The sequence below is a fragment of the Notamacropus eugenii genome, chromosome X, assembly GCF_028372415.1.
Source record: "Notamacropus eugenii isolate mMacEug1 chromosome X, mMacEug1.pri_v2, whole genome shotgun sequence".
NCBI lineage: Eukaryota > Metazoa > Chordata > Mammalia > Diprotodontia > Macropodidae > Notamacropus > Notamacropus eugenii.
Genome location: NC_092879.1, coordinates 3,302,380 through 3,326,007, shown reverse-complemented (window position 1 = coordinate 3,326,007; position 23,628 = coordinate 3,302,380). Strand labels below are relative to the sequence as shown.

The following is a 23,628-nucleotide window of genomic DNA, read 5'->3' as shown; positions in this document are numbered from 1 at the left end:
CAAATGGAGAGAACGAAAATTAAGAAAAGAAAATAAAGGTAAATGTTGCAAAATTACAATAAACAAACAGGGCTGGAAAGAAGAGTAAAAGACACCTTTATCCTGTACCTTTGTAGAGGTGGACAGTCCATAGATGTGGTATATTGTATATAGTTTTCATTTTCTTTTTTTAAGTTTGAAAACGTTATTTCCCGTACAAGATGGTTTTCTGGGAGGCGGAGGGGCAGTGATGCTGGGGGAAATTTTTATGTAAAAAAAAAAAAAAAGACTGGAAAGGTAGGAAGGGGACAGATTATGGCCGGCTTTAAAAACCAGACAGAAGGCGTTCTATTTGTTCCTAGACGCAGTAGGAAGCATTTATCATTTATTGAATTGGAGGGGATGGAGGTGACGATGACTTAGTCAGATCTGCGCTTTGGGAACATCACCCTGGCAACCCGATGGCAGATGAATTGGAGTTTGGGGCAGAGACTCTAGGCAGGGGAACCAATCAGAAGTCTACTGCAGTAGTCTAAGTTGGAAGTGAGGGGAATCTGCATCACAGCGGGGGCTGTGGAGACGGAGAGAAGGGGGCGTGTGGAAGGAGCACTACCAATGGAGAAACGTAAGCCGAGACCAGCCATTGGAGGAAACTGGCCGCACCGTGGCGACGAAGCGGCTCTAGGTTGGGAGGGGACCGGGTGGGGCGGAGGTAGCCAAGGAGACAAAATGGCAGCATGGGGGGAGCGAGGTGGGGGGGGAGGCTCGAGTGGGTGGGATGACGTCACGCCGCCGGGGCCCCACCTCCACCCTCTGCGCCTCTCTCAGCCTGGCACGTCAGCCCAAAGTAGCTGCGGTGGGGGCAGCCGAGGCAGAGGCTGCTGCTTAGGTGGGGAGGCCACAGAGGCTGCAGCGGCGGCGGCAGCGGCGCGACCCGAGAGCCATTGTCCGGCCTGCTCCGGCAACCGGCCCTAAGTCCGCAGAGACCTCGGGAGGAGGCGGAAGGTCGTGTGACAGCAGCGGCCTGCAGCGAGACCCAAGGCTAGGCTAGGCCCCGGCCCGGTTCGACCCGGAAGCTCGCGCCGGGTGGGTAAGGCCCATCTCCGCACACAATTCTCATCGCGATCGTCCCCCTCCCCCAACCGCCACCATATCCGCTACAATCCCGGCTCCCATCCCCGCACCCCCCTGCAGGATGGCGAGCAGCATAGTCGGGGGCAAGTACGAGCTGCTGCGGAAGGTCGGGGCCGGCTCGTTCGGCGACATCTACCTGGCCATCAACATCACCAACGGCGAGGAGGTGGCCGTAAAGCTGGAGTCGCAGAAAGCCAAGCACCCTCAGCTGCTGTACGAGAGCAAGCTGTACAAGGTCCTGCAAGGCGGGGTGGGCATCCCCCACATGCGCTGGTACGGCCAGGAGAAGGACTACAACGTGCTCGTCATGGACCTCCTGGGGCCCAGCCTGGAGGACCTGTTCAACTTCTGCTCCCGCAGGTTCACCATGAAAACCGTGCTGATGCTGGCCGACCAGATGATCAGCAGGATCGAGTATGTGCATACCAAGAACTTTATTCACAGGGACATCAAACCCGATAATTTCCTAATGGGGATTGGGGCTCACTGCAATAAGCTATTCCTTATTGACTTTGGACTGGCCAAAAAGTATCGAGACAACAGAACAAGGCAACATATACCCTACAGAGAAGATAAAAACCTCACTGGCACTGCCAGGTATGCCAGCATCAATGCCCACCTTGGCATCGAGCAGAGCCGTCGAGATGACATGGAGTCCCTGGGCTATGTGTTGATGTATTTTAACAAGAGCAGCCTGCCCTGGCAAGGACTAAAGGCTGCAACCAAAAAGCAAAAGTATGAAAAGATCAGCGAAAAGAAGATGTCCACCCCAGTGGAAGTTCTATGCCAGGGGTTTCCTGCAGAATTTGCCATGTATCTCAACTATTGCCGTGGCCTGCGCTTTGAAGAGGCACCAGATTACATGTATCTGAGGCAGCTGTTTCGTATTCTTTTCAGGACTCTGAATCACCAGTACGACTACACTTTTGATTGGACAATGTTAAAGCAGAAAATGACCTAAAAGACAGGTTCTTGTAGTGGGTAGGGTAGGCACATCCCCAAACCCCACTGGTTTCCAAGCATGAAGAGAAACATGAAGTAGAGCAGACCAGAGCAGATCTTGTTACTCCCCAGATGTAGACATTTTAGTTCACATGTACCCTTGCCAGTGGTTGTGGGCAACCATTTACTTGGTGTAAAGAGCTTAATTTCAGTATAGACTGGCTGTGGTCAATACTAGTCCAGCATTCAGAGTTTTAGCTACTGTGTTTGTGAATGTTAACTGACAGTGAAACATGGTATTCAGTTTTCTGTTGCATTCTTTCAAGGGGAAATATTAACTAAATGGTTGACACACAAGCGGTGGAGAGAAATTGTGCATATGCCAATTTTGTGTTACCTTTTATGTTGATCAAATTGTAACCCTGAATTTGTGCTTTGAGATCTTATTTCAAAACAATGGCATGAACAGTTTTCAACCATGGTTGTGATAATTGTAAATGCTACAATTGTACACTCATGGAGTTTTGTTTTTTTACCCCCCTGGGGTTTGAATGTTGTAAACTTAAACATTCTTAAATTTGTTGGCTTCTGTGTGCAAGGCAGCTGACAAGGTAGCAACCAAAGATTCCAGTTTTTAAGCATATGAAAGACTCTGCCTGCTTAATGTGCTAGAAATAACATCATCTAAGTGAAGATTTAAGAAAATCTTAGTGACTACTAGATTATCTGTAGTGCTCTGCATTAACTCTATAATGTTCTTGGTATTAAAAAAAATAGCCTATTTGTCACAGAAATTTTGTTAACATCTTATGAACCTGTATGTAAGTTGCTTATATAAATGTAATCACAGTAAACATCTATATGACCTGGAATTTTGTTTTTATGTTGAAATGAGAGTTGTTTTGTTTACAAGTTCATTAAAAACTACAAAATTGACTCTGCTTAAAAAAAACAGATTGGATATGTTTGGTGAACCCAAGTGAAGAGCTGAGAATGGTGAATCTGAAGTGAGGAGTTGGGAGCCTGGGTTATTGGGAAAATAGTGGTACCTTGGACAGTACTAATGCTGTTGAAAAGGGGGAGGAGAGGAAGAAAGTGATAAGTAGATACCTAGACACTAGTAGCTGAGAGCAGAGGGAGGGTTGGGACAGTCCTGTAGGTAATACTGGGGCTAGAGCAAGCTTTTAAAATCATTTTATACAGCTTTTCAGTCTTAGAGACAAGATGTGACTAATTTTGAAGAGGCTGCTCTAATGTGGTTCAGAAAGCAGTGTGCTTTCTGGCAATCACTAAATTATTGTTGACATAGATAAACTGTCTGTTTCACATTTTTTATTTTATTCATCCCATTCCCTGTAAACTCTGCTTTTCCAAACTATATTCTTTGACAGGATTTCCAACTTCTCTGATGTCTGCTGTATTGGTTAGGAATGCCAAGTTAAGCTAGAAATAGAGGAATATATGTTTGAATACTTATTACAATCAATCACAGGGAGAGTATTGCTTCCCAAACCAAGGTTTCTGCTAGGTGGTAGCTCTAATTCATAAATCAATTAGAGCACTCACATTAACTTTCTCTTTTCATGTTACACATACATTTTATTTGAGGTATCATTCTAAAATACAACCCCTTTATAATCTTTTCAAAATCATAATAAGAGAAATTGATAAACATCACTAGCAAAATGATCTCATTGATCCATCAAAGTTATTTATTATCAATCCAAATGGATGCATCTCTTTTGGAAAAACATTCCATTCACCTGTATTTTGACATTCAGAAGCCACTATAGATGAGCTATCACTTTAATCAAGCAACAAAGGAATGGTATCAATTGCCATTCACAGATAAAAAATGCCAATGAAGTATTATCCCTTATTATTTTATCAAAACCAATAGTAGAACAAATTTCAGATTCTGAGATCGAAAGTTTGCTCCTTGATTTCACATATTTTTTCCCCCACATCTACAAAGATCTCAGCATCATTAGAATTAGGCTGGAAAATCATTAGATAATCTCATCTATCAATTTAGATAAGAGTAGTCTCTTTAGAGAGTCTTTTTTCACCGAGAGTTTCTGAGACAAGGATTTCCTGTTACAAGAACTTCATTGCCATTTTGGCCCAGGACTTCTAGAAAAATTATGTGTTCAGCATGTGCTTTGGCAAGAGATGGGGATTGTTTTTCCTTAGGAAATAAGACACCCTGAATTAAAGCATTTCTTCAAGAGGAGATAAGTAGTTCTACAGGCATGTCAGCTCCTCTCTGTCTTGCTTTTCCTAGTTTGAGGATGTCTTTCTTATCGTTTTGTGGCAATGTTTGCAACCCCAGAGTTTCCCTTTTCCCTTTACTCCCTTTTTGTTTGTTTTGTTTTCACTTCCTGGAGATTTCCACGGCTGACAAAAATAAGGACCTAAGCTCCTTCCAGCTCATGAGCAAGATGGCATACTAGACACTTGCTCCAATCTCCACAACCTCTCAGACCTCTCCTATATATGCGCCAAAGATAAAGCAACTTCAACTGTTTCTATATTTTAGGATACCCAGAATCCAAAAGAAGGTTAAAAAAAAAAAACCCTAAGGAACTGATACTCAGCGATCCTGAGTTCACTGCACATCCCTCCCCCCACCTCTCATGCTACCAACAGGGAGATCAAAGTAGCATGCCTTCACCCTGTTCCCCCCTCCCTCTTTCCACTGCCATAGAGACCCTGGATCGAAGATGTGAAAGTTTGTTTGAGCCTCAACAGCCAGATTAGCCTTTTAGGAGCAAAAGCCTGCCAGAGGCTGCAACCTGGAAGCACCAGAGTGGCAATATTCTGAACTGCCAGTGACAGGGAAAACAGATTTTGAACTGCTGGTGCTGGGGCAGAGAACTAAGGAAAAGAAGGAGACAGAACCCTCGGTGTGTATATGTGTGTGTTGTCTTCTCCTCCCACTGCCCCCCACAACACTCCCCCAAGCCTGAGGGAAAGAGCGCAACATCCATCTGGAGCCAGTTCTGACCCAAAAGTCATTTGGAGCAGAGACCTAGCCTGGTAAACTGTGAAATGTTTAGTGTGGGAGGAAGCTGAGATTCATTTGAAATCCAGTCTGCAAGAATCTCCAATTGGGGGGAATTAGGAAGAGAATGATAAGGAAAATTGGGGTGTGTGTGGAGGGAGGTGAGACTGAAAGTACCAAAGATTTCAGGAAGGAGAAATCTCAAAGACCTTAAATATAAACAGAGGACATCAATGGGAAAAACCTTAACAACTGAAAAAGAAATAAGCTATTTTGTATTACTTTTAGTTTGATCATAAGATTAGGCTCCCTTTTTAAAGAAGAGCTAGCTCTAAACTAAGCCAGACTAACAAAGTCTTTAAGCCTAGGTTACCTATAGATTTAGTGCACAGATATATAGAGAAGACTTTATCATTTAGTAGCAAATAATTTAGAAAAATAAAGTGATCAGAAGATTGTAAGGTTTTTCAAAAGGCTAAATTTCCCTTTCTAGAAGAAAGCAGGGTTTACCAGACAGCTGGAGAAAGGTACTAACATTTTTTCAGACGTTAAATTAAGCCCCTTTTTCTCTTGAGCTAGGGTCACCACCTGGAGAAAATGACATCTGGCATAGGGTTGAGAAAGTCTGGGAGAAGTCAAGTGACCTGACTTGTTCGATAGAATTATGTTGAAAATAAGTTTCCGTAGTTATTCCAATTCCTTTTTTTTTTTTTGTTGTTGTTGCTATAAAAACCATCTCTGTAAATCACTCCTCATCTCTGACCTCTGAGGAGTCATGTGACCTGGTTTGGTATGCAAATGCTAGCTTTGCAGATTAAATTGTAGCTTTGTTTTTAATTTCCTTTATATTTCAGATAATCGATTTTAACAGTTGGCACCCTAAATGGAACCTGAGAGATTGACTCCAGGCTTCCATAAGTGGTCATGTCCAGTCACCAAGGGACTTCTCAGAGGATTACCTTGGAGGCCTGGCCTCTCCTCAGTTCAGAACCAAAATACTTCGGAGCCAATTTGAGGAGGAAACCACCAAGACCACCATTTTTTTTTTTACTCTGCAGAAATTAAGTGAAAAGTCCCAAGAGTCTTTCAAGTGTAAAGCAGAGTCTACTTTGAAGAAGAAGAAATTTTTATTAGAGGGTATCCTCCACAGTAGAAGGGAAGAAAAAGTGTTTTTTATTTTAGAAAAAGCCCTTTACTAGAAATTTTTAAGAGAAGAAAAAGTTTTTAGGGAAATAAAACTCTTTAAGAAATAAAAGAGGCATTTTCTTTCTCTTTTACAAATTATTTTTTATTTGATTTAACAGAGAACCTAGAGAAAGTAGAATTCTTTATTAGGGATTTGTTCTAAATAAATTTAAATAAAGAGAGAATAGGGAAGGAAAAGTTTACTAAATTGTGTCTGTCTTAAAAATATTACACACATGCACACACACACACATACACACACATACAAAGTGCACTTTAAATGGGTGACTCCAATAGACAAATCAGACCAAGGCAATTTGGCATTGTTACTAAATTATATTTTCTTAAGAATAAGACTATAAAAACATTGACAAAGTAAACAGGAGAATTAATCTTAAGCTGACAGCAGGACCCCAGACACAAGACTATCACATGTTATATACTTAATGGAGGAGACTGGTAAGATCCTGACTTCAAAATCTCCTAGAGAAACTTAGAAGTTCAGGCCTCACTGAACACTCAATGTGTCCATTTTTGTGAATGATAGAACTAAGTTTAGGAATAGTGGATTCTTTGCTTGAAGTAGAAAGGGATCTTATACAGTTGGGAAAATTTTAAGACAATGGGAAATCAGTACTGTCTTATCTGTGTTTTGTGCTAATCCATGCTGGCAGGTACTTCCAAGCATTTGTTTCATTCTATGCTTTTTTCTGTGGTCTAATAAACCAGGGAGAAAACGGTAAAAAGTAAAACTTTTCAAAAGGTCTATCTTTACGGACACATTGGAGGTTGAAGAGATGAAAGACAGATAAAAAAATAATAATTGAGACTAAAATTACTATTTTCCATAGGAAAATTCTAAAATTAAGATTTGAAAGTTTTTGTGAGTACTTTAGTGAGCTTTTGAGGTACCAGAAAACTTCATAAAATTTAATGAAAACAAAAATTAACAGATTAAATATTCCAGAAAAGGAACTTTAAAATGACTGGAAATTGATTTTGAAGCTGCAGTTTGAATTTTAGGAACTGTTTTATTAACCATGGAATCTGTTCAGCAGAGATTTAATGAAATAGAGATTTGGTAAAATTCAGAGAAGTGTTAAAATAAGAAATTAGAATAAAACTCCTGTAAGTTTAAAAAACAGATGCCACGACTCAGAATTTCAAAAAGGAAAAAAAAAAGAAACACATTTGCTAAATACTAAGTGGTTTCAGTTAGTCATTCTCTGGATCTGAAGTTTTGTGAATCACTCTGTGAAACTGATTTTAATTTTAGTGTAGATTAAAGGTATAGTTTAAAGCTTCATTTAAAATTGAGACAAATTTATTGCAGGAAGGAAGTGTAAATTTTTGTTACTATAAGACAGAACAGGAAATTTAGACTATCTTCAGATTTCAAAAGACTAAAAATAAATTGGGTTAGAATTTATTTACCCTTTTGTTACTGCTTTAAACCAACCAACCTTTAAACCAAGCCCTTATTGGGACTCCCAGATTGGAGATGAATTTCAAAGTGCTAAAAAAACTTGTTTTGGAATCAGGAACCAACTGAAAGCAAGTGAAATGAAATCATATACTGTAGTGTGAACCAATTGTTTAGATAAATTAGAGACACAGTAAAGTTTGAGATGAAATCATTAGAAGAAGTGAAAAAAATTTCAAAATTTTATTTTTGTAGAACTAAAGTAAGTAAGGCTATGATAAGCTAAGGTAAGAATTATTGAAGATAAAATTAAAAAAGAATATAGCATTATAGGAAAGCAAAGGAGTAAAATAAATGTACGCATACTTAATGGAGGGTGCTCAGAGAACAACAGATCATATTAAAAAGAATATTTAATGACAAATATTAGTATAAATTTTGAGAGAACAGAATCTGCAAATTATTTCAGGTTGTTTCTTGCCTCATTATCAAGCGTAAATTAAAGCATAGGTACATTGATAATATTTGGTCCTGAAATTTGAAATCTTGGCAACTAATGACCTTTGCGAAACTTGAGATTTTAAAATTCTTATCATTAGCAATTATACAGCTTCATGTGATGCTCAGAAGAAGTGATACAAGGTCACATTCAAAGTCTCTCTTAAGAACTTTGAAACTGGTTGTGTGACATGGGAGACACTGGCCCAGGACCACCCAGCATGGCATGCCCTAATTAGAGAAGGTGCTGTGCTGTATGAGCAAAGCAGAATTTAAATAAATCTAAAGAAATGCAAGATAGGCAAATTTAGAGAATCCGCCCCAAAGTTCACATGGACTATTTGTATGAGATCTGTGGTAGAACATTCCAAACTCATATTGGTCTGATCAGCCACAGTCAGACCAGTAAAACTTGACTGTAGTATAGTGATATCATTTTCATCCTCTTCACGAACAAAGGACAACAACCAACCAATAAAGCTATATTTAATTTAGGTGAATTCATAGTGTGATGAGAATTTCTGTTAATTGAGAATCATTGGAAAATTAAATAAGCTAATAACCTACAATATTATGAGATATTAAATCTTTGTAAACGAAGGTGCAATTAAGAATGAATATCATTCACAGTCAACACCACCAAAATGGAAGCTATTGAACCATATGTTGAGAGAGAAATTTAGATTTAAGTTTAAATGTGGAGAAAGACTGTTCAATATTTCATTTAGAGTACTTAATAAAACAAATGATAAATATAACCTGTTATAATGAGAGCAGTTGCAGAGACCCTTTAAGATATCAATATCTGTGACATTTCTGTGCCATAGTTGGGCCTTGGTCATGAAACAGGTGGATGAATACTTTTCCAGCATAAAAGAGTTTTATTTTGAGAAGGAGATAAGTGACTTTGTCTCCAAGATCATGAATGAGGGACCTTAAACTTTCAGTAAGTTGAATATTTGTCACTTATAAAAACCATATGCCTTAAAGAAATTAGGAAAGAACTGTGAATTTGTAAGCCAAGGGGAACCCAAAAACGGTTATGTTATTGCAGTGTAGTCAGTTTTGTGTCATAAAAACTTATGTTAACATGTGAAGAACAAAGATTAAGTTTGTAGGCAATCTTGCAGATGAATAGGACATAGACTAGAGGAATTATGCAAGTAGGTGAAAGTAAGAGAAGTGTTGGATGAGGTATCAAGAAAGGTCCAGTTTCAAAGGGTTTTTATAAAATGAAAAGAAAACAATGAACAGTTTATGTAAGCAAGTAGAGATGAAAAAAGAATGGGTATGGAGTTTAATGAAACCTGGAGTCTGCCTTTACATAGTGTGAATACAGTACTTGAAAGAAAAGGGATTGAAGTCTGAAGGGAAAAAAAAAGGAAATTTGAGTTGTTTTGACCTTACTAAGAACAATTTTAAAAAAGGGAGGGGGGATTTGAGTATTTTTAAAAATACCTTAAGGTACACTGGTTGGATTAAGTTGGAAAAATAGAAGGAATTGATTTGCTCTTTGGGTGGTTCAAAGAAATAAAGAAGCAGTTTATGGGGGCTAGGAGCATCACCATGGGATTTTTTTCTTAATAATCAACTGAAACTAATGGACCCTTGTGAAAAATGAGGTTTAGTTATTACCACTAGTAATTATAAGTAACAAATTGATTGGGTTGAAAATTTTGAAACTACATTATAATTGTGATATATTAGAAAATTTGATCAGTCTTTGTATGTACAAGGAGATAATAATGATAATAATATTACATACCTTCAAGAGTGATTGGAGGAATTAAATGATATTAAAGTGCTTAGTATAGTGAGTATAAATGTTGACTATTGTTATTGGGTTTGGGAATAAATAATATATCAAAGAAAATAACATGGACGTGTTCTAAGAACAATAAGATTTTATCTGATTGAATACATGAAATTTGACTTGAGAAGAATTCAAGAAATTTGGTGTTATGTTTTAAAACAAAACAAAGGCAACAACAAAAAACCCCATGATGTTCTTTAAACTTCCAGTTTTCTTGTATCATGGAATTTAGAGGAATATTAGATATACGATTAGAAATGTAAATTCTCTTTTAATTAGGAAACTATACTTTTAAAGACATACTGTTATGTGAAATTTTTCTGAGATAATGCAAAACGCTATTAGAGAAACCCTTTCCCTATTAAGCTGTTAAAGTGAATGTGCTGTCTTTGAAAAAAAAATGGTAATAATGAAATGCCATTTGCCTTAAATTCTTATGATTTAATAGGAGGTCTGAGGATCTCTTCCAACCAAAGCTGTGATCTGAATCTGTAACTGTGCTTAGGTAAGGTTACTTTGAAATAGACTAAATTAATGTCATTTGACTAAAGTAAGTTTAGCTTTTTTAAACTTCTGGAAGCCAAGATGGTGGAGTTAGCAGTAAGTCTCTCTCACCCTTCCTTACAGATGTTGAAAAACCCAGAGAATATTGTCCCAAAGAAAAATCCTGGAAGAGTGAAGGCAGCAGAAAGACATGGTACAGCAGTCTTTGAGCTCAAGAGGCTATGGGAATTAACAGAAAGGTCTCTCTTGCTGTGGCTAATGAACAAGTATGGGATAGGAGATGTCCCAGCAGGACAGCATCAAGTTCCACCTCAGCAAACCAGTGGGAGATCCTGAATCCAAGCCTGGTGGAGCAGGCAAGTGCCAATACCAGACACACACCAGTCACCACCAACAGCTCCAGCTCAGTACCAGGTAAAGTGCTAGACCACTGCAACATCCAGCTGCCAACACCTGAGGTTCCAGCATAGAAAACCAGTAACCAGGCCTCTAGCCTCCAGCACAAGAAGTCTAGAACAATGCTCCCTGGGCCCCAGAAGCAGAGATTAAATTTAAAAGGCCTACGACATTACTAAGAAGAATCAAAGAAAGACAATGAACATAGAGAAATATTTGGGTGACAGGGAAGATCAAAACAGAATTTCAGAAGAAAACATGGTTAATATGCCCACATCAGAAAACCTCAAAGGGGAGTGTGAACTGGTCTCAAGCCCCCAAAGCCTTGGAACAACTCAAGAAAGATTTTAAAAGTCAAACAAGAGAGGTGGAAGAATAATTAAAAATACAATTGACAAAATGGGGGGAAAGTACCCTGAAGAAAATAAGTCCTTAAAAAGTAGAATTGGCCAAATGGAAAAGGAAGTATAAAAGCTAACTGAAGAAAACAATTCCTTAAAAATTAGAACTGGGCAAGTGGGAGCTAATGACTCTATGAGACATCAAGGATCAGTCAAACAAAATCTAAAACATGAAAAAATAGAAGAAAACATAAAATACCTCATTGGGAAAACAACTGACCTGGCAAATAGATCCAGGAGACACAATTAAAGAATTTTTGGTCTACCTGAGATCCATGATGAAAAAAAAAAAGATCTTGTACAACGTCTTTCAAGAAATCATCAAGGAAAACTACCCTGAGGTTCTAGAACCAGTGGGTAAAATAGTCATTGAAAGAATCCACTGATCACCTCCTGAAAGAGACCTCAAATTGAAAATGCCAAGGAATATTGTAAAAAGCTAAATTCCAAAATTTTCAAATCAAGGAAAAAATACTGCAAGCAGCTAGAAAGAAATATTTCAAATATCATGGAACCACAGTCAGGATTACACTGGACCTTGCAGCTTCTACATTAAAAGATCGGAGAGCTTGGAATATGATATTCCATAAGTAATAAAGCAAAGGAGCTTGGATTATAGCCAAGGAGCAACTACCCAGCAATATTGAGCTTAATCTTTCAGGGGAGGAGATGGATTTTCAGTGAAATAGAGGACTTTCAGACTTTCCTGAGAGAGGCATAGAAATGTAAACAGGAAAGGGAAAAAAATACAACATATTATTCAATAAAACCAAACTGTTTACATCCCCACATGGGAAGATGATACTTACAACTCTTGAAAAGTGTATCTTTATTACATTATAGAGAAGGGAAATAAATCCATCCCCTCTGTTTACGTAAGTTGACTTTGATGTGAAAATGAAAAACCTAATTTAGTGCTGAAAAAAGATAGTAATGGGAGAAGAGAAAAGGAGAAGGCAGAAAAGGGGAAATCAAGAGACACAAAGACATATTACAGTAGGAGGAAAGAAGGGGGAGAGATGAGCATTATTTGAACTTTACTCTCATCAGATTTTGCTAAAGGAGGGAATAACATACACAGGTATAAAAATCTAACTTGCCCTGTAAGCAGCTGGAGGGGAAAAGGAAAAAAAAGGGAGGGAGGGAGAGAAGGGAAGGAAGAAATAGTAAGGCAAAGGGGAAAGAAGATGGAGGGGGACTGATAGGAGGGAGGGTAGATTGAGGGAAGCAATGGTGGAAAGTAAAATTCTAGTGAGGAGGGAAAAGGAGAAGAGAAATAAAAGCATAAACAGGGGAGGGGGGAAAGGATGGAGAGAAAGACACAGTAATTATAACTGGGAATATGAATGAAATAGTCTCCCATAAAATGAAAGCAGATAGCAGAATGGACTAAAAATCATAATTCTATAATGTGTTGTTTACAAGAAACATATCTGAAACTCAGGGATACACATAGGGTAAAGGTAAAAGGCTGGAGTAGAAAAGGCACCACAGACAATGAAGTAATATCATTACTAAACATATATGCACCAAGTTGTATAGCATCCAGATTCTCAGAGGAGAAGTTAAGGGAGTAAGAGGAAGAAATTGAAAGCAAAACCATTCTAGTGGGGGAACCACAACCTCCCCCTCTCTGAACTAGATAAATCTAACCACAAAATAAAGAAGAAAAAAGTTAAGAATTTGAATAGAATTTTAGAGAAGTTAGATATAGTAGACCTCTGGAGAAAATAGAGTGGGAATAGAAAGGAATATATCTTATTCTCAGTGGCACATCACACACACACACACACACACAAATTGTCCAGGTACTAGGGCATAAAAACCTCAATTCAATGCAGAAAGGCAGAAATATTAAATGCATCCTTTTCAGATCATGATGCAATAAAAATTATATGTAATAAAGGGCCATGGAAACATTAACTAAAAATCAATTGTAAACTAAATAATTTAATCCTAAAGAATGAATGGGTCAACCAACAAATCATATAAACAATCAAGAACTTCATTCAAGAGAATGGCAATAATGAGAAAATATACTAAAACTTATATCATGCAGCAAAAGCAGTTCTTAGGGGAAATCTTATATCTTATAAATGCTTACATGAATAAAATAGAGAAAGAAGAGATCTATGAATTGGGTATGGAACTAAACAAGCTAGGAAAACAGCAAATTAAAAATTTCCAATTAAATACCAAATTAGAAATACTGAAAACCAAAGAAGAGATTAATAAAATGGAAAGTAAGAAAACTATTGAATTAATAAATAAAACTGAGAGCTGGTTTTTATGAAAAAAAATACAAAATAGATAAATCCTAGGTTAATTTGATTAAAAAAGAGGAAACCCAAATTACCAGTATCAAAAATGAAAAAGGTGAATTCACCACCAATGAAGAGAAAATTAAAACAATCATTAGGAACTACTTTGCGCAATTATAGGCCCACAAATTTGATGATCTTTGTGAAATGGATGAATATTTTTAAAAAAATATGCATTGCCCAGATTAAAAGAAGAGGAATTAACTTACTTAACTTAAATTAAATTAACTTACTTAAATAACTCCATGTCAGAAGAAGAAATTGAACAAGGTATCAATGAACTCCCTATGAAAAAAATCTCCATTGTCTTTTCTTTTTTTAATTTATTTGTTTTCAGTTTTCTACAATTGCTTCCATAAGTTTTAGATTTTCTCCCCTCCCTCTGTTGTCCTTCCCCGAGATGGCATGCAATCACATATGGGTTCTACACATACATTCTTATTAAATACATTTTCACATTAGTCATGTTGCCTGGAAGAATTAAAACAAATGGGAGAAACCATGAGAAAAACCCAAACAAAACAAAACATAACACAAAAGAAAATTTTCTGCTTCATTCTGCCATTCAATTCCATAGTTCTTTCTCTGGATGTGGATGGCATTTTGCCTCAAGAGTCCTTTGGGAATGTTTTAAGTCCTTGCAGTGCTGTGAAGGGTTAAGTCTACCAGAAAAAAATGCCTTACACACTGTGGTTGTTACTGTGTACAAGAATCTCCTGCTTCGGCTCCTTTCACTCAGCATCAGTTCGTCTAAGTCCTTCCAGGCCTTTCTGAAATCTACCTGTTCATCACTTCTTATAGCACATTAGTATTCCATTACATTCATACAACACGACTTGTTCAGCTATTCCCCAGTTGATGGGCATCCCCTCAATTTCCAATTCTTGGCCACCACAAAGAGAGCTACTATAAGTACTTTTGTATATGTGGGACCCTTTCTCAATTTTATAATTTCTTTGGGATATAGTCCTAGAAGCAATATTGTTGGGTCAAAGGGTATGCACATTTCTGTAGCCTTTTGGGCATAGTTCCAAATTACTCTCCAGAATGGGTGGATTAGCTCACAGCTCCAACAACAATGAATTAGTATTCCAACTCTCCCACATCTTCTCCAACATTTATCATCTTCCTGTTTTGTCATGTTAGCCAATGTGATAGGTGTGATGTGATACTTCAGAGTTGTTTTGATTTCCATCTCCCTAATCAGTAGTGATTTAGAGCATTTTGTCAAATGTCTAGAGATAGTTTTAATTTTTCTCTTTGAAAACTGCCTGTTCATATCCTTTGACCGTTTATCAATTGGAGAATGACGTGTATTCTTGTACATTGGACTCAGTTCTCTATATATTTTAGAAATGAGGCCTTTCTCACAGACAGTGGTAGTAAAAATTCTTTCCCAGTTTTCTGCTTCCCTCCTAATCTTGGTTGCATTGGGTTTGTTTGTGCAAAACCTTTTCAATTTAATGTAATCAAAATGATCCATTTTGCACTTCATAATCTTCTCTATCTCTTGTTTGGTCATAAATTTATACATTCTTCATAAATCTGACAAATGCACTATTCCTTGCTCCCCAAATTTCTTTATATTATTCGCTTTTATACCTAGATCATATATTCATTTGAAATTTAATCTTCTGTACGGTGTCAGGCATTGGTCTGTGTCCAGTTTCCACCACATTGTTACCTAGTTTTCCCAGTAATTTTTTTCAAACAGTGAGTTCTTATCCCAAAAACTGGGGTCCTTGGGTTTATCAAGCAGTAGATTGCTATATTCATTAACTACTGTCTTGAGTGTCTAATATATTCCACTGGTCTACCCTTCTATTTCTCAGCCAGTACCAAGTGGTTTTGAGGATTGCTGCTTAATGATGCAGTTTGAGATCTGGTAGGGTTAGGCCACCTTCCCTAGTATTTCTTTTCATTAATTCCCTTGATATTCTGGACCTTTTGTTCTTTCAGATGAGTTTTGATATTATTTTTTCTAGCTCTAGAAAATATTTTTCTAGATTTTTCTAGAATTTATAGTTTTATAGATTAAAAGAAGATGAAATTGAATACTTAAATAACCCCATCTCAGAAAAAGAAATTGAACAAGCCATCAATGAACTCCCTAGGAAGAAACCTCCAGGGCCTGATGAATTTACAAGTGAATTGTATCAAACATTTAAAGAACAGTTAATTCCAATACCATGTAGACTATTTGGGGAAATTGGGGAAGGAGTACTACCAGATTCTTTTTATGATACAAATATGGTTCTGATAGCTAAACCATAAAGAACCAAAATGTAGAAAGAAAATTATAGACTGATTTTCCTAATGAATATAGATGCAAGAATTTTAAAAAGCATAATAGCCAAAAGAATAAAGTATCTTATCACAAGAATAATACATTATGATCAGGTGAGATTTATCCCAGGAATGCAGGGCTGGTTCAATATTAGGAAAATTATCAGCATAATGGATTGTATCAGAAACAAAGCTGACAGAAGCCATATGATTATCTCAATAGATGCAGGAAAAGCTTTTGACAAAATACAACATACATTCCTATTGAAAACACTGGAGAGCATAGGAATAAATGGAACTTTCCATAAAATAGTAGGCAGTAGCTACCTAAAACAATCAGCAAGCATTATTTGCAATATGGAGAAGCTAGATGAGTTTCCAATAAGACCAGGGGTGAAACAAGGATGATCATTATCCCCACTGTTATTCAATACAGTACTAGAAATGTTAGCTTTAGCAATGAGAAGAAAATGAAATTTAAGGTATTAGAATAGGCACAGAAGAAACTAAGTTATCATTCTTTGCAGATGTATGATGAAATACTTAGAGAATCCTAGAGAATCAAGTAAAAAAACTACTTGAAATAACAAACAACTTTAGCAAAGTTGCAGGATACAAAATAAACCCACATAAATCCTCAGCATTTTTATATTACTAACAAAGTCTAACAGCAAGAGATAGAAAGAGAAATCCCATTTAAAGCTACAGTAGACACTATAAAATATCTGGCAGTCTATCTGACAAAACAAACCCAGAGACTATATGAACACAGTTGCAAAATATTTCACACAAATAAGGTCAGATCTAAGTAAGTGGAAATACACCAGCTGTTCATGGCTAAGCTGAACTAATATAATAAAAATGACAATTCTACCTAAATTAATTTACTTACTCAATGCCATACAAATCAAATCTAGAAATTCTAGAAAAATCTAGAAAAATATTTTCTAGAGCTAGAAAAAATGGTATCAAAAGTCATTTGGAAGAACAGAAGATCCAGAATATCAAGAGAATTAATGAATAGTAATGCTGACCTGAAAGACATATCAAGAAGAGATAATTTAAGAGTTATTGGCCTACAGAGAGCCATGATTCAAAAAAGAGCCTAGAAAGCATATTTCAAGAAATTATAAAGGAAAACTGCCCCAATATCTTAGATTCAGAGGGTAAAACTGAAAGATTCCACCAATCTTCTCCTGAAAGAGATCTCAAAATGAAAACTCCCAGGAATACTCTAGTCAAATTCCAGAGCTCCCAGCTCAAGGAGAAAATATTACAAGTAAGAAATAATTCAAATATCATGGAACCACAGTCAAAATCACATAAAATTTATCAGCTTCTATGTTGGAGTAGAGGGCTTGGTAGCCCAGAAGGCAAATGAGCTTTAATTATAACCAAGAATAACCTACCAGGTAAAACTAAGTACAATCTTTCAAGAGAAAAACTTGAAATTTAATGAAATAGAGGACTTTCAATGCATTCCTTATGAAATGAGCAGAACTGAATAGAAAAGTTGATATCCAAAGAGAAGATTCAAAGGAAGTATAAAAAGGCAACAAGAAAGAGAAATCTCAATAAAGTCAATAAAGTTAAAGTTTTTACATTCCTATATAAGATGATACATGAAACTACTAAAAACTTTATCATTATCAGGGTAGTTAAGTGGAGTCTACATAGAGTGCATGGGTGTGTGTTCGTTATGTCAGGACCATTTCAATAAAATGGAAGGATGAGAAAAAGGTATGCACTAGGAGAAAGGGAAGGGAGAGGAATAATGCAGGAATTTTTTGCAGATAAAAATGATGCACTAGGAAGAGTTTTTATGATAGAGGGGAAAATGGTGGCAGGGTGGACAATGCTTAAAACTTATTTGTCTGAACTGGTTCAAGGAAGGCAGATGCACACTCAGTTGGGTATAGAAATCTATCATACCCAAAAGGTAAGTAAGTAGGGAAAGGGATAAGAGAAAGAGGGTATATGATAAAAGAAAAGGTGGATTAAGGGAGGCAGTGGTCAGAAGAAAAACAGACATTTGTGGAGGAAAAGGGTAAAAAAAGAGAATAAATAAAAGAAAATAGGATGGAGGGAAATATACAGTAATCATTACTGTGAATGTGAATAGAATGAACTCATCCATAAAATGGAAGGAGATAGCAGAATGGATTAGAAACCATAATCTAATGGGTTGTTTACAAGAAAGCTACTTGAAACAGAGAGACACACATGGAGTTAAAATAAGGGGTTGGGACAGAATATAATATGCTTCAGCTAAAGTTAAAAAGGCATGGTTAGCAACTATGATCTCAGGTCACGCTAAAGCAAAAATAGACCTAATTTAAAAAGATAATCAGGAAAACTACATTTTGCTAAAAAGCACCATAGACAATAAAGCAATATAAATACCACATATATATGTACCAAATGGAATAGAATCCAAATTCGTAAAGGAAAAGTTAAATGAGTTACAAGAGAAAATAGGAAGTAATACTAATATAAATATCAATTACCCAGATTAATAGAAGAGAAAATAGAATTCTTAAGTAACCTTATCTTAGAAAAAGTACAAAGTATAAATGAGCTCCCTAAGGGTCCCACATGTACAAAAATATTTATAGCAGCACTCTATGTAGTTGCCAAAAACTGGAAGTCAAGGGGATGTCCATCAATTGGGGAATGGCTGAATAAATTATGGTATATGAATGTAATGGAGTACTATTGTGCCATAAGAAATGATGAACAAGAAGACTTCAGAGAGGCCTGGAAGGAGTTATATGACCTGATGCTGAGTGAAAGGAGCAGAACCAGGAGAACTTTATGCACAGCAACAACCACAGTGTGTGAGAGTTTTTTCTGGTAGACTTAGATTTTTGTTATAACACAAGAACTTCTTACCAAAAAAAAAAAAAATCCCAATGGAGGATCTCAAGGCAAAATGCCTGCCACACTCAGAGAGAGAAATATGGAAGTCACTCACATATTGTAGCAGATCATGTTTGTGTATGTGTATGTGTTTGTGTATCATGTTCTGATTTGTTATACGATTTCTTTCATTTATCTTAGTCTGACTACATAGCATGACTATAGTGAAAATATACTCAATAGGAAAGTATATGTAGAATCTATACAGAATTGTATGCAGTTGTGGGGAGGGAGGGGGGTAGTGGGGAGTAGGTGGGGAAGGATAAAATCGCAATTGTATGGCAGTGATTGTTAAACATTACAAAATAAAAAAAAAAGAAATAAGAAGACACTGAAAATTTTAAACTATGAACATCTCAGTTTAACAAAATAAAAAATTTTCTGCCATAAAAAATAAATAAATAAATAAATGAGCTCCCTAAGAAAAGTGTCCCCAGGATAAAATAGATTTACAAGTGAATTCTACAAAACATTTGAAGAATAGTTAATTCCAATATTGCATGATCTATTTGAAAAAAACAGGTAGAATAAGAGTCCTGCCAAATTATTCTTGTGATACAGATTTTGATACATTGGAGACCAAAAAGAGACAAACAAAACTATCAACCAATTTCCTTTATAAATACTAATGAAATTTAAAAAATTCTAGTAAGAAGACTATAGTAATATATCACAAAGATTATGTAGTATGATTTATATTAGGAATCTAGGGCTGGTTCAATATTAGGAATACCATCAGAACAACTGACCATATCAATAGCAAAAAAACCCAAAAATCATTTGATTATCTCAATAGACACCAAAAAAGTTTTTGACAAAATGTAACTCCGATTTCCATTAAAGATGCTAGAAAGGGGCAGCTAGGTGGTATAGTTGTTAGAGTACCAGTATTGAAGTCAGGAGAACTTGAGTTCAAATCCCACCTGAGATACTTGACACTTACTAGCTACGTGACCCTGGGCAAGTCACTTAACCCTGATTACGTTGCCCCCAAAAACCCAAAACAAAACACAGCAGTAGAAAGCATAGAAGCAAAAGGAACTCTTTTTAAAATGATAAACAATATCTATCTTAAACTAAGAGCAGCCATTATTTATAATGGGAATAAACTAGAAGATTTCCCAGTAGGATCGTGGTTGTCTATTATCACCATTACTATTCAGTATTGTATTGGAATATAAATAGGCAATGAGGAAACAAAATTATCACTGTTTTTGTATGATGTGATGGAATACTTAGAGAACCCTAGAGAACTGATTAAAAAACTAGCTGAAGCAATTAACAACTTCAGCAAAGTTGCAGGATATGAAATAAACCCATCAGCATTTCTGTATATTCCAACCAAAATCCATTAGGAAGAAATAGGAAGAGAAATTCCACTTAAAATAACTGCTGTCAGTGTAAAACACCTGGCAATCTATCTGCCAAGATACATACAGGAACTACATGAACAGAATTAGAAAACATTTTTATGCAAATCAAGACATATGTAAATAATTGGAAAACCATTAATTGATCATGGGTAGGCTGAGCCAATATAATAAAAATGAAACTATTACCTAAATTATTTTACTTATTCAGAACCACACTGATGGTAGTGTCATACCAATCAAATTACTGAAGAATTATTTTATGTAGCTAGAAAAAAATAACAAAATTCATCTAAAAGAACAAAAAGTCGAGTATATCAAAGGAATCAATGAAAAGAAATATGAAAGAAGGCAGCCTAGTAATACCAGACTTCAAACTGTATTATATATAGAGTGCTAATCATCAAAACAATCTGGTGCTGGCAGATGGTGGATCAGTGGAATAGATTAGGTATACAATATACAGTAGCAAATGATCACAGTAATCTGATATTTTGTAAACCCAAAGATCTAACCTTTGGGGGAAAGAACTCAATATTTGACAGAAACTGCTGGGAAAATTGGAAAGCAGTCTGGCAGAAACTAGGCATAGACCAACACCTCACAAAGTATACCAAGATGAACTCAAAAATGGGCACATGATTTAGACATGGGGGATGATATCCATCTCCAGAGAGAGACCTAATGCATTTAGTGCAGATTGAAGCATATTGTTTTCACATGTCTAATACAGAAATATTTTGCATGACTTCACATGTAAAATGGGCATCATATTGCTTGCTTTCTCAATGGGTGGGGGAGGGGCAATAGGGAAGGAGAAAATTTGGAACACACACCAAAAAAAGAATGTTAAAAAGTATCTACTCCTTATGACTCTCCAACTCTTCCACATTCTGCCACCCACCAGTCTTAGAACACAGAAGATCTCTCCCCACTCCCCATGACTCCATCTGATGATTGGTGTTTCCCTGCTTTGGTCCCCCATTGTGTAAAGTGCCCAACCCCTTGCTCATGTAACTTCTGTCTTCGCTCTTGACTCTCACAGCTCTTCCACTTCCTCTCCAGCAGCCTTCTTCCTCTGGAGATGCTACCTCTGTGTTGTCTCTTTTAATTGGTGAATTCCTGGTGCAGACTCTATCTAAGTGGCCATTACAGTACCCACATAGAAGCCACAATGGGTTAGGGCAGTGAAGTCTAAATATTTGTGCTCTTTGTGGGCCCAGTGGAGAAAGAGTCTGGGCAGGGACTCATGGGTAACAGCCACTCTGGCAATGTCATCAGCCACAGCATTATATTTGAAGGTGTGGTCCTCCCTCCCAGAAATATGTAAAACCTAATGGATATGTTGGGTGACTAACCCAGCAATACATTGCCACAAGTACTTACCCCAGATTGGCAGTTCCAAATGTTCCAGTTCTGTGTAGCCCTAGCTCTTTGGTGACTTCCTGGGAGTTAGTGTAGAATCATACCTCTTCCAATCCCACAGAAGTGGTTAGGGTTAGTGATTTAAGGTGAAGGTGCCCATTGTATACTCCAGTCTCTGCCGGAATCTGTCAACTAGCTCTCAGAAGTGGCACAAAAAGTAGCTGCAGCCCACTTCAGGTTAGCTCTGCTCCTGGAGATCCTTCCATCTGTAAAATAAGTTGAGGAGCACTGCTGAAGGGGTAAGGTCATCTTAGGATGCTCCCCTGTGCTCAAGGGGAGCAGTGAGGGGTGGAGGAGTATGAGGGTCAAGAGAAGGGAACCCAAGAACAGTATGATTGACTTCCTCATGGAAGTGGGCTAACACTGGAAGGGCCAGGCTTGACCTTCTCTAGCAAGTAGCACTTCCACTTGGTCGAGGAGGCATAAGAAGCTGGCCCAAGTTGGGGAGGGGCATTTTCCCTAACACAGGTCATAACAGAGAATTTGTTGTGCATAGTGAAAGCTGAGTCAACTGTGAGAAGTTCTGTGGCCATCAGATTCCAGGAGACTGCAAGTACTTGTCTTCTGAAGGGTAAAGCACCTCCCTGTCTCAGGCAGTTTTTTGCACCAGAACACCATAGGGAAGTCTCTAGGGGTGAGGAGGCATTGGAGTAAGAAGCAGATGCCTCAAAATAAAGTCTTTTCCAGAGGACACTAGGGGCATGGCTATGGCAACTGCCTTCTGGGCTACTGCTAGAGATGCTTCCGAGAGATGCCATCAATAGCTACCTGTAGCTACCTACTACCTGCTACCCCTGCAGCAGGAATGTGCCACCTCCAAAATTTGAACACACCAACCAGGTGCTGGGTGCCTTTTATGTCACTTGGAAAATTCAAGGCAAGCAGCTTGTCCTGGACTGAATCTGGAACATCTGTGCCACCAGAGGTCCAGATACAATTCCCAAACTTAACATGCTGTTTAGGGCCCTGGATTTTATGGAGAGCTATAGCCCAGCCTCTGGTGGTCAGGTGACTGACCATGGCATTCATGGCTGCTTTGACAATATCTGCCATAGGAATCACCTATAAGAAAGTCCTTCACATAGTGCCAGCTGTGGAGGCTCTCTGCTCCTCGAAGACCCTCTGAGTCCTGACAGAGTAGTCTATGGACAATGGCAAGAATAACCCAAAAGTAAAAACTGAGATTGACTCTTGGGGAGATGGGGACAGAATAAAACATGTTAGCAAGATCAATCACAGAAGTGGAGCCAAGATGAAGGAGAAAAAGCCTACTCACCTGGCCTCCCCTCTAAACCCTCTAAACACCTTTAAGTAATGCCATAAAACAATTACTGTGGGACAGAAGGAAAGGTTGGCTACACCTGGGGAAAGTGGAGCACAGTCCAGCACAGGCTACACTAGCATAGCCCCAACACCAGCAAACCAGGAGCAGGCCTTGGGAGCCACTGAATGAACAGTGGCAGCAGCAGTTGCTTCTGGAGCTCTCAGCCCACATATAGTAAGGGGCTTAAATAACTAGTCAGAAGGAGATTACAGAAGTCTCTTTGGGAAGTCACTGAGGGAGGACCCACTCTGTTGCTTTTCCCATACTCAGATCTGGGTCATAGTCCTGAGTGATGGTTCCAGGGTGAAGAGGAGCACTAGCATGGCAGAGCTTTTGGCTACAGTGGAGGAGGGATCCTCATGACAGTTTCAGGACTTAAAAGAATGTTTTTGGTTACTCACAGAACAGAACACAAACCAGTAGAGTAGTAAACACCTTTCCTTAGATCATACCACCTTGGAAGAACTGAAAACTTACAGGTCCCTAGAAGTATCTCTGAAAATAGCTGAAGCCTGGAACATTGCACCCTCCATCACAGAAGCAGAGACTCACTTTAATAAAGAGTAAAAAGTCAAGAAATAGATTAGGAAAATGAGCAAACAACAGAAAAAGAAATTTGACCATAGAAAATTACTATGGTGACAAGGAAGATCAAACCCACACTCAGAAGAAGACATCAAAGTCAAAACTCTTACACCAAAGCC

General features: G+C 37.7%; 1 pseudogene; it reads left to right on the top strand.

The window, feature by feature from the left end:
• Positions 1-798: 798 nt before the first annotated feature.
• LOC140516164 (casein kinase I pseudogene) lies at positions 799-3,007 on the top strand (annotated as a pseudogene).
• Positions 3,008-23,628: the final 20,621 nt, after the last annotated feature.